The sequence below is a fragment of the Solanum lycopersicum genome, chromosome 3, assembly GCF_036512215.1.
Source record: "Solanum lycopersicum chromosome 3, SLM_r2.1".
NCBI lineage: Eukaryota > Viridiplantae > Streptophyta > Magnoliopsida > Solanales > Solanaceae > Solanum > Solanum lycopersicum.
In genome coordinates this window covers 17,047,867-17,060,484 of record NC_090802.1, presented here as the reverse complement: position 1 = coordinate 17,060,484, position 12,618 = coordinate 17,047,867, and positions in this window count along the sequence as shown.

Genomic DNA, 12,618 nt, shown 5'->3' with positions numbered 1-12,618 from the left:
CTTTTTGAAATGTCTTTAAGCCTTTAATTATCAATCATAGCGTTGTTTAGGTCATAGGTTCTACCCCTTGTATAATCATCATCATCAAATGATTAATTAGAATTGTATGAGCGTAAAACCTTTCATTATAATTCATATAAGTGAGGTTAGCACATTAGCATTTCATATCATAATAAGGCACACTGATAATCATCACCATCCTTGTAACACATACACCTTAATCAACCTCACAACATATTAAAGACATTTTAATTCAACATCATACCATCCTATCAATCCTAATAATAGGCATACTCCAATATAACATCATGACTTAACAACAATGAATTACAATTGAGTGTAAAGATCGAGATCATAAGACTTACCAAGTCTCCTTCACAGTTCATCATTTAGGTCTTACGATAAAACCTCAATTCAATCAAATTTAGATGTACCACATAATAATTCTATAATCAACATGATAACAAGACTAGGAGAGTCACTACACCTTAATTCAATACTAAATCAGAGCTTAAGACATGAAACTTAGGTCAATTCTCCTAACCTAGATTACTTCTCAAGAAATAGTATGAAAGGGTACATATCATCCTAATTTGTTCATGATTAGTGTAAAAAATTATCCAATAGCGATTTAACCGAAAATCAAGTCAGTTAAATCAATCCCGACCTAATTCACATGAAGATCAAACCTAGGGTTAAGGGTTAAGGATCATGTTCTTCTATTTAGATCAAACCGTCACAAATAATCATAATAAAGTTAAAATAGATGTTAATATATTCATTATATCCTTAAAAAACCATAAACCACTCAGTTCATAACATCAAATTCGTAATTGAATGTAACCCACTTGAAAAACGAACTTTTAGAAATACTTTGAAGGAGCCCTTTGAAGAAAGAAGTGTCAAACGTGAATTAGATCTCATAACTCAACGTTTGATGAAGATTTATTAGTGAAATCGTCCCTTTAGAAACCCCAAAACCTCCCCCTTGCTTGTTTTTAATGGTGTCTTCCATTATAGAGAGAAAGAAGAGTGTTTATTTTTGTGAGGTGTGTTTAGACTAACGAGGGTTGGGGGTCTTTATATTGTGGATTAATTAACTTAATTAGATTCCCTTAAACCCCGGATTAATCACCTAATCCCCTAAATAATTAAATGAAACCAACTAAAAATGTGTACGGGAGTTGCAGGCCCATCGACGAGACCTCGAGCGACAAGTCGTTGGTCCATTGACGGCCAGGCCTCCCTTCCGTGTTGCACAACCATCGTTCTTGTCAGATACTATGTAATTGGGGTTATTTAATGAAAAGTATAAACATTGGTCGACGATTGGCAACGAAACCTTGTCGACCCACACATGGATCGTCGGTAGTGTCTCGTTGTTATACACTACCCAGACAATGTTGACACCAACGTGCAAGAGTCCTCCTCAAGGTCCCTTGGTTGGTCCTTGGGATCGTACCTGAATGTTTTAACAACAAATAATATTAAACACATGTTTTACACCCTTCCACCGAATTTCATGAATTTCAGACTGCTAAAAGCACATCAAATTGGGTTAGGCACGCTAGTACCTCACAAAAACTAGTTTTCGGATGTCATGGACATTCTTGGACGTTTAGGTTTCTAAACATGTTAAATGACTTATATTCATTGTTATAGTCCTAAAAAGAGTGTCTAGACCAGAAGACACTAATGTAAGTCTTTAAGACTCATCTTGAATTTTAAAAATGTTATAAATGATTCTTGGAATCATTATGTTGCATAGAATATTCTTGAAAATGACTTATTTTTAAATAAGTAGGGAATTGTATGGAAAGTACTATTTATTAACTATCCACTGGGAAAATACCCAAGTACCCCCTCACCCTATGCCCGAAATCCCAGAGACACACTTATACTATACTAAGGTCCTATTACCCCCCTGAACTTATTTTATATGTAATTTTCTACCCCTTTTTAGCCTACGTGACACTAGTTCGAAAAAAAAGTCAACTATCGTTGGACCCACAAAATAGTGCCACGTAAGCTAAAAAGGGGTAAAAAATTATTGATCAAATAAGATCAGGGGGGTAATAGGACCTTAGTATAGTATAAGTGTGTCTCTGAGATTTCGGGCATAGGTTGAGGGGGTACTTGGGCATTCTCCCTTATACACTAGATTGATAGTATAAATAAAAGGGCATTGATTTGTAAAAACCATCAAGCAAATCTTTCAATTCTTTAACTATAAAAGCTTACTTAAAAAATTCTCTTGTGTCTTTCTTAAATCCAATATTCTCTTAGAGATTTTGTTTTAAAAATCTTAATATAGCTTGTAAAATTGGAAAAGATTCGTCAGTGACTTGTCAACTGCCCCACGTTGAGCTTAATTGACACTATGCTATTTAAATTTGCTAAGTTAAATTCATTCATTTTCCTAAGGGTTAATTTGGTCACAGAGAATACTACGACTATAATATCCAATTAACGTGTTGGATAAGAAAGTGTAGAGAAAAAAAAGTGGGTCTGTTACTAAAATATGGTTGACCCCCCCCCCCCAAACAAGTTACAAGAAAATTTATTAAATTAACTTTATTTATTAACTATAATAAAATATTGATAAAACTAACTATATATTGTAATTCAAACTAATTGGAGATGTGGACCTTTTGTAGTAAGGGGGAAATGAATTGCTTTAAACTTTGTTATGCATCAACTAATATGAAAACAGTTTACTAATACCAAACACCTTAATCTTAAATAATGTTTTTTTATAACATATAAAATCTTTTACACTATATTTGAAATGTATCAAATTTAAGAATGTATTATGCTAAAACTAAAGCAAGAGACATTTATTTATGCATTAGTCTACATAAGTACAAGTTAGAAAAATCAACCTGTCCTAATAACAAGTAGCATTGTTGCATATGCATGGCACAGGGCACTAAAATTATAATCCCTCCCTTCTTACATATGTAAGCTTACTTAAGTTTGATTTCAATTTTTTTTGAGTCATGTGTCTTAAGAGTAGATAGGAAAGAGCTTACAAAACTTGATTGTTCTCATTTATACCATATTGGTTGCACAAAGAGTGGAAGAAGCTCGAGAATGCTTGTGACATATGTAAGTGGATAGTGTCAGCTATTCTACCTCATCCTTGAAAATTCATGCATTCAATGTTCACTCGGCTTTAACCAATCTGTTTAGTTTGGGATGAATTAACTGACTGGTGGTGTTATTCTTCATTGGTTGTTCTATAGAGCTTATAATGAGAGTTGAGCGAACCATTCTGAATTTATATAATGTCAGTTCAAGAATACTTGCACCCACAAAAGAATATATGTAGATTAGTGAATTCTTCGACTTTTTTTCAAATAGTAGAAGGTGGTTCTTCATGTTTCGTCATTTTTTCCACAACTGTGCTTGCAACTTTTGGAACTTATCCTGAAAGACAAGGAAGTTGCAAGCCTATTTGTGGAAGAGATGATGGAACGTGATGAACGATCTTATGATATTTCAAAATAAATTCAAGAAATAACTAATGAATAGATATCCTTCTGTGGGTGCATATATATTATTAAACTCAAATTATATTAGTTGAAGCCAACACAACATCAAATGAATGAATTCTCAAGTTAGCATAGTCGACACTCTCCTCTTTACATGTGAAAATTTTCTTAAGCTTTTTCCACTCCATAATGCAATAGATATGGAATAAATGACCACAATTAATTTTTTATTTCTGCATCTTCAAAATACTCATCCTAAGACACATGAACCAAAAAAAGTAGGCCTAAATCAAACTTAATTAAGTAAGTTTTCAAACTTAAGGGGAGAAAGGATTCTGAAAAATAAGGGCCCCATACTAAATATATGGAACAGTGCTCCCTGTTGTCAGGACATATAAAATTGTCTGCCTCATATATAGTTATGTAAATAAAGACATCTTTCTTTGAATAGACCATAAGCAATTCCTATACTTATAATAGATTTCAAATAAGGTCTAAAGATTGCAGAAAAACATTATTTAGATATCATCCATCAAGAAAGATTCAAGTAGGTTTTATCAAATTCTAGAAAAGAATATGTTGTATCAACACTAACTTATAGGTTATGAGATCCAATGGTTGATATAGGCTTTTTTAATTTCTGATTTCAATGGATTTATGAAAATCCCAGAAGTCATGTTCCAGACAAATTATTTTGTAATTTATTGATTTAGCTTATTATTTTAAGGTAAATCACGAGTTTAAAAGTGGTAGAAACTAGAATAAATTTTTTTTGCATTTGTTATTACCAAACTATTTATTCAACTTTATAACTCTTTTCTACTTATTATTTTCATAAAAATAGTCAGTCAATACGATTAATTATTAGCTACTTGAATTAAACTTGATTTCTGAAATTTTAAGAATGTCATCAAACCAAAAATGAGAAAAAGGCTATATATATGAAAGGATGGGATGAGAATGTAAACTGCAACAATTAATTATTTTAGTATATTGAATTTTTTTTAAAAATAATTTTATGAAATCACATCATGAATCCAATAGAACTTATAATTATCTGCATCCAGAAAAAAAGATAATTGTATCAATATATACTTATGTTGTAAGGTGAGAAAACAAATAGTTGAACTAGTCGAATGGAACTCAACAATCTGATGCCTACACCACTTGAAAAAAACTTAGTTGGACCTAAGGTTGGGTGAGGCATGACATATAATGGGGGACAAGTAATTACTAGAGATGTGTATGATTGTTGAAGAGTTCAATGCTAATTAAGTCTTGAAACATATGGTATGTTTTTATGGTTGCTCCTTTTCATGACCTTTGATATCCTATTGTGTATTCTTCTTAGGACTTCAGGTCAATTCTGAAGTATTGTGGATGTGATTAAGTCGAACAAACGACGACCAATAAAAATATGAATACTTTTATTCCCATAGAAGGGAATTACTCTGGGGTGAAATGAATAAGAAAAAGAGGTGTTTAACCAAGTATTTTTAACATAATATTGTTTCTCAAGAATGACAGGTAGATCCTTTTATCATTAAACATGTCTTTCACATTATCAGGTTTTTCATTTTGAAATCTTTATAGGCAGGTGAATTTTTTGGGTATATCAATAAAAATATTCAAGGCAAATTTCTTGCCCATCTTGGATGAGCTCTTAGTTTATCTAATGCCTATGATGGTAAGAAGAGGATGGGGAATATTCTAATTCAGGATCTGAGCATACATCAACATTTTCAAGTATTGGGGTGGCACCTTTTGAAGTTCAAGGTAAGTTAGGATGATAACTTGCCGCTGATAGAGTTCTCTTACAATAATAGCTATCATTCAAGTATTGGGGTGGCACCTTTTGAACCACAATATGAGAGGAGATGTAGGTCTCCAGTGGGATTTTTTGAGGTAGGAGAGTCTTATATACTTTTCCCAAATATCATACATGAGGTTGTGGAGAAGATGAGAATGAGAGCCCTTGAATTTGAGGTGGGTGATCAAGTTTACTTGAAGATATCACCAATGAAAGGGTTCATGACGGTTGGTAAGAAAGGTAAGTTGAGTCTGGGGTATATAGGTCCTTATGAGATCTTGCAGCGAGTAGGAAATGTTGCCTACAAACTTAAGTTACCTCAGGACTTGCTTCTATTCATCCACTGTTTCACGTTTCAATATTGAAGAAGTCTCTAGGAGATCCAACATCCATCCTGCCTTTTGAAGGTTAAGGAGTTGATGAGAACCTATGTTATGATAAGGTTAAAGTTGAAATATTAGATCGCCAAGCGAAGAGGCTGAGGAACAAGTAGGTTGAAGTTGTGAAGGTGTTATGGAGGATCCACCTAGTTGAGGGAGAAACATAGGAGGTCGAGGCGACATGAGATCCCGTTACCCTCAGTTGTTCAATTCTTGAGGTTAGATATACTCTTCCTAACTCTAGTTTTTTTAAATAAAACTCTATGTTTTAGTGCATTAGTTGATTAAGTTGTTGTAAGTCCCTAATCGTACGAATAATTGCACTATCTGAGCTCAAATAGAGTCATGTTTGCATTCATGTAACATACATACATGAACATAATCATCGTTAAAACACATTATATCCCTAATTATTACAAGCAACCATACCCAACCTAAAACAATCGATGGGACCTACTGACAAATACATGCAAAGGGGAACATTCATAGTTGGTCAATTAGAATTCGACTGCATCATATGGGTCTCTTGGGTAAGGTACCAAGAGAAAGAAAACACATAAATTTTTTTGTCGTTTAACACCTTTCAAATATGATCTCAAGTGCTTCCAACTCACACGAAAAACAAATGCTTCTCCAACAAAACTCATGCGCAAAATGTTTGAAAAATGCTTTCGCTCTTCGAATTTAGTTTAGTTTCTCTTCTGAGTTTTTGTGTGCAAGTTCTTTGAGTGATGAACTTTGATTTTTTTTGTTCGATTTTACTGATGATGGATGTGAGTAGGAGAGTGAGAGATGTGAGAAGTACAGTTGAGAGACATGAGAGTATGTTTAGGAGTAGGAGTTTTAGTTGAAGACTTAGTCAAAGTAGAACTCTATGTTATTTACGTATTTTATTATTAATCTTTTTTATTAAAAATCTGATTTTCCATTACTTATATCAGAAATTTAAATACCAATTAATTCGACTTAATCATTAAATACCAATTAATTCAATTTCATGAGTTTAATTTCAGTCTTCAGTTATTTAGTTTCAATTTTTGCTAAATTTAGCTGTGACATGTCCGAGTATTTCTAGACTAGCTTAGAGGCTATTTTCAGATATAGTTAATTTCATCTTAGTAGTGAGTTAATATTCTTTGTATTAAACTCATCGATTTTTCATATATCTTAGTTTTAGCATATGGGTATTCCCCATCTTCTCATTATAATTTAAGATTTAGCTCCCACAAAAGTTAATTATCTTTACTATTGTCATGATCATGCCAGTAGGGTTAGCTTGGGATCAGTTGTGGTCCTAGGTTCCATGTCCGCGTCTGTGGGGTAGCTTGAGACGTGACAATTGTATTGGAGTATGCCTTGAACTAGTGTTTATAGGGTAGTATGGTGGTGAATTAAAATTTCTTTATTATGATTGTGAGGTGTTGGCTTAAGAAGTAAAGGTTGTAAGGAGGGTGAATGATTTACCAATGTTCCTAATCATGATATGAAGATGTTAATGTGCTAACCTCACCTATATGAATTTAATGAAAGGATTTAGACTCATGTAATTATTATTGAGCTATTGATGATGATTATTATACAAGGTGTATGCCCTACGACCTAAACAAAGCTATGATTGATAATAAAGGAATGAAGACATTTCAAAAAGGGACTCTAGCTTAGCACAGAGTGAACTAGAGTGAGGATAGTCCCTTACTACAAAGGGAAGGTAGGATCACTAATGTACTGTTGAAATTGGAGACTACAATGCACGTAGCATAAAGAGGGTCCAAACTATATCTCTTATTTTTTTTAACTATGTTACCCCCATAGGAATACTAGATAGTAGATCCATGTAGGTTCTACTTTTCATGTTTTGGTACTACATTTTCAAGTAGTCCGCCTTCCTTTGATGTAGGGTTTTATGACACAAGATTACACATTAGCACATATGGTCTTTGTCAGTTAGGGAAAGATGTTCCTAAAAGGTAAAATCAACTAAACATTGAACTCTAACTAAGATGGCCTAAGGGGTCTAGATTAGTGTAGGTAGGGGTATGGGACTCTACCTAAGAGTTGTACTATTTATCCTTGAGGGGAGTTTTAGGAGGATGTTCTTATGTACAATTATGCTTATAATGCTATATGGCATGTATATCATGAACTTGCACATTGTTGATACTATATGTTGATTTTTTAACTTATGAATATGTGTTGGTTTATATTATTTAAGTAAGATGATATGTACTCCTGAATGCTATGTTATGTGAAGTGAGATGTTATTCATGATTTTTGTTGGATTACTTGATTAAGTAAGGCTATGGGTTTTTACTTGGTCATTGAACTTGTTGACTTGATAAGGGTTCATCTGTAATTGACTAGCTTATGTTATGTGGAAATGTACTCTTATTCATGCTTATTGTCAATATGACTTGATGATAGAGTTACTTGACCATGTATCTATTATATTATATGTATGGTTGACTTGAATAGACTTGATGTTGTTGTTCTATTGATGTATATGCCTATGACTTAATGAACATGCATTATTGTTTGGTATGGTCATGTTGAATATGCATAAATGTTCTAAATGAAGAGCGCATACTTTATTAAATGTTCCTCTTTCTTATTATGTTTTTATAGTATGTGTGCATATAATCTCATACATAGTACAAGTGGCATACTAACCCATTTCTTCCTTTTCCCCAACATATTAGGTCCCGATCGTTGAATTTCTTTGAAGACGACTTGAAAAAGTCTTGCATCTCTTATTTAACAAAGCAGGGTAGGTCCTCAATTTCAGAGTGTTATGACAATTTCTAGATTATCGAGTTGATTTTTAGTTAATGACTTCTATACTTGTTTCTTTCCATTTGGTATGAAACTTTGTATAACCCATGTGAGGCACTTTTACTTTGATATATCTGTTATGCTCAAGTTCTTACACTCTTATTAGATGGTTATGAGATATGAGGACTATTATGAGTATTATGTCTATGTTATATTTTTTATACTTACGTACAATAAAAGTATAAGACTAAGTAATCTTCCTATAAGAAGTGTCTATGTATCTCGATAGATATATGTTATGTGTATATAGAGGTCTATGTATGTTAGACCCCAAAATGTGTAAGGCTATATAGATCCTAACATCTTTTTATTTAGGTTCTAAGGTCCAAAAATTACTTATAATATTGTTTAGAGGTAGTGTGTAAAGTTTGAGGTGATTTGGAAGTCAAACGTCAAGGGACGATCATGACGTTCGATGACTAATCACCCATGTGTCACATGTGTTCATGTGTGTTTATATAATATATTATATGAGATTATGAAGTATTAATATGAGTTATAATTATGTTTAAAGATGGTATATGGAGTTTCGAGAAGTTTGGAGGTCAAATGACCAAGAACGTCCTAGGCGTTAGTAATATTGCCCTTAATACTCAATATGTGTCTTTATGGGGCCTTGCCTATTTGAATGAGTTACATATATTAGTTTGTGGTGAAACTCATGTGGATTGTATGTAACTTATTAAGAGTTGTATTTACGTTGGAAACGTGCGGGTACAACTTCTAAAGGGCCCCGCAAAAAGGCCCACAAGAAGGACCCTATGATGGACGAGACACTGCCTTGGCAGTTTCAATCGAGAGACCAAACGACGACCATTTGGTCAACCAACGGTCCGTTTGTGAGGTATCATCGATGGAAACTTAACTTGGGAAGGTATTAACCCAAAATTTGGCCAAGGACCAATCGACGGAAGCCAAAGGACAGCAAGTCAATGGGTTCCGTCGATAGTGGCCTGTAGCTACTGTATTGCATCTATTTTACTTAAGGGGTAAATGGAAATTAACCCCACATACTAATCTAACTCTAATAGGTTTATTTATATACCTTTTGGTGTATATAAGTTATAAAATACGTGAATATCCCATTCCCAATACCTCTACACAAATTGAACTTTTCCCTCAAAAAATATTCTCCCTAGAAACCACTATTGTTGGTGAAGCTCAAGAACAACTGTGAGCTTTGATTTTCATGGATGAATCATAATGTTTTAATGGTTTTCATGTACATAAATTTATGTTGATCCTTCATCACTAAGTAACCTTTCACTTGGAAAGTTCTTCCCAATGTCTTCAAAGAAGATTTTATGATCAATCTTTCAATCTTTCCATGGGTTCTTTCTCAAAACGTTTTAAATGGCTAAGTCATGATGAAATAATTTTACTATATTGGTTTGAATGTGATTTTAGTGTATTTGCATGATGAAACCATGCTCATTCCTTAAATCGATCCACTCCTTGCATGAGCTTTGTGATCATGGATTGTTAATGGTTGATGATGGATTCTTAATGGTTGAATTCTGATCTTCTTACGTTGAATTGTGTACATCTACTATAATTTACTTTAAATGATTGTGAATTAATGATGAAGGATCCATGAGGATCAATGTATGAAGAATTCAGCATGACTAGTATATGATCTATGTATTCACTGTAAGGTTAGATTTTTTGTCCATTGTTTTATGACCTTGGATACGTTATGTTGCTTGTAGCCACTATTTTAGGTTACATAATGATTTAATTATGGATAGGAATCTCGTATGATCAAAGTAAACAATGATTTGCATGAGTTGAGCGAGTTCTTCTAATCTATCAATTTATAGTACTATGCATGTGATGTGATCCATATTATTAGTTTATGTGAAACATGATTTCTTTGAGTAATCATTTAATTATCTACTGCCTAACATGTACATAATTGGTAAAATACGATTGATGATCAAGGAGTGAAAGAATCAATAGTATTGGCTAATTCATCTATATTTTAGTGAATTAATAAGCCTAATGCCTATGTTGGAAGCTTGGTCTTGAAGTGCTTTAAGAATGATTTCGTTATGACTATGTGTATGATTAGATACTGACTTCGATTGATATTGTTGATGAAATATTATCTATAATCCATGTAACTGCAATTTGTTGATGGTCTATGTCATACATTCTAGCATGTTGATGATATGTCGTACTAGCATGTAGCATGGCCATGTAGTAGCTTATGCATGACTTCGTATATCAGTATTATGTTTTAGATACTTTCCTATACTTGAATTATTGATGAAAGAGTAGATATGGTCAATTATAACCAAAGGCTAAAGGATTGGTAAGAATTGCCCTACTCTTCTGCTTCTCTAGTTCATTATAGTAATGTTGATGAAACCTTTTATGGCATTATGTGGTATGGTCCACTTATGGCTACGTTGTTTAATTTATTTCCATTATATATGTGTTGATTAAGGCCTTGAAGGCAAATTTATGAACATATGAACATGTGCTTATGATGATACTATCTAAAGTTCATGCTAACAATTTTATTTTAGTTATGTCCTAGGTGGTATGACTATTGTATAAGTATGGGTATATAAATGTTAGGGTAAATTATAGGTTCTTACATTGATGATTTAAGATGATTAATAATTCCTTTCCTATGTAGCCCTATGTGAATGCATGAATAGCACAAGTTAAGAGTTTTAAGTGTAATATGAAGTTGGCTTGTCTCCGATGCAATTGTGTGTTGTGTGGTCTATGTTTGAAAGAGCATTATGGTCTAAGAGGGTGGATGCCTTAATGTGTTGTTGATAGCCATTATGTGATCATGTTGACTAATGGTAACGACCTGTTTAGTCATTTTGAGCAGCAGATTTTATTTCTGGAAAACAGGCTGAGATGACGGAACCCACAACGGACCGTCGAGGGTGTCTCGTTTCAAAACACTTAGAAATTCTGAAAAATGGGTACTGAAACCCACTCTCTAAACTTCATAACGGAATGGCAGGACGGACTGTCACAGGCGTGACAGACCGTCACAGACTCTTCCGAGAATTGAGTCTCTGAACTCTGTGACGGAACAGCAGGACGGACCGTCGCAGGCACGACGGCCCATCACAGGCTGCGTAATCCCAGGCGGAGTCGGATTTCTTTAAGGTTTTAAGGGACGTTTTTTACTATTTCGGCTTTAATTATAAAGTTAGTGGGTTAATGTTAATAAGTCTAATTACTTGGGGGTTAAAAGAGGTAACCTTGAGTAAATTAGTGGGTTATTATTGCCATCTTTTATTCTTAATTATATGCTAATTAGGGTAAAAGAAAGAGAGTTTGAATAAAGAAAATAGAAAGATCAAAGAGAGAGAGAGAGAGAGAGAGGATCGAATGAGAAGAGGAAAACGAAAAGGCTTGAGAAATTTCTTGCTTGATCACGAATCTTCGGTCGAGGTAGGTTATGGTTTTTATGCTATTCGTAGTAAACTCTTAATAGCCAATGATATGTATTGGTAGTGTTGTAAACCTTGCTATATGCTTAATTGTATGCTTGCATGAATGTGATTATATGATTGTGATGAAATAAGCATGATGAAGCTATTGAATCCTAAATCTTGATAAAAAAACCTAATCTCTTGTTAATGATGATGCCTTGGTATAAAAGAAGGCTTGATGAACTAAAGTAATGAGATTGATGATGCCTTGGTATAAAAGAAGGCTTGAGGAATTAATGGGATGGAATTAGGGGATCGGGTGTCATGAACCGACACGTAGAATTAGGGGATCAGGTATCACGAACCGACACGTAGATTTAGGGGATCGGGTGTCACGAACCGACACGTAGATTTAGGGGATCGGGTGTCACGAACTGACACGTAGATTTAGGGGATCTGGTGTTATGAACCGACACGTAGATTTAGGGGATCGGGTGTCACGAACCGACACGTAGATTTAGGGGATCGGGTGTCACGAACCGACACATAGATTTAGGGGATCGGGTGTCACGAACCGACATGTAGAATTAGGGGATCAGGTGTCACAAACCGACACGTAGAATTAGTGGATCGGAGTGTCACGTACCGACACAAGAGGAATAAAGATAATGAATCTTGAAAGATGTTAATATACTCAGTCT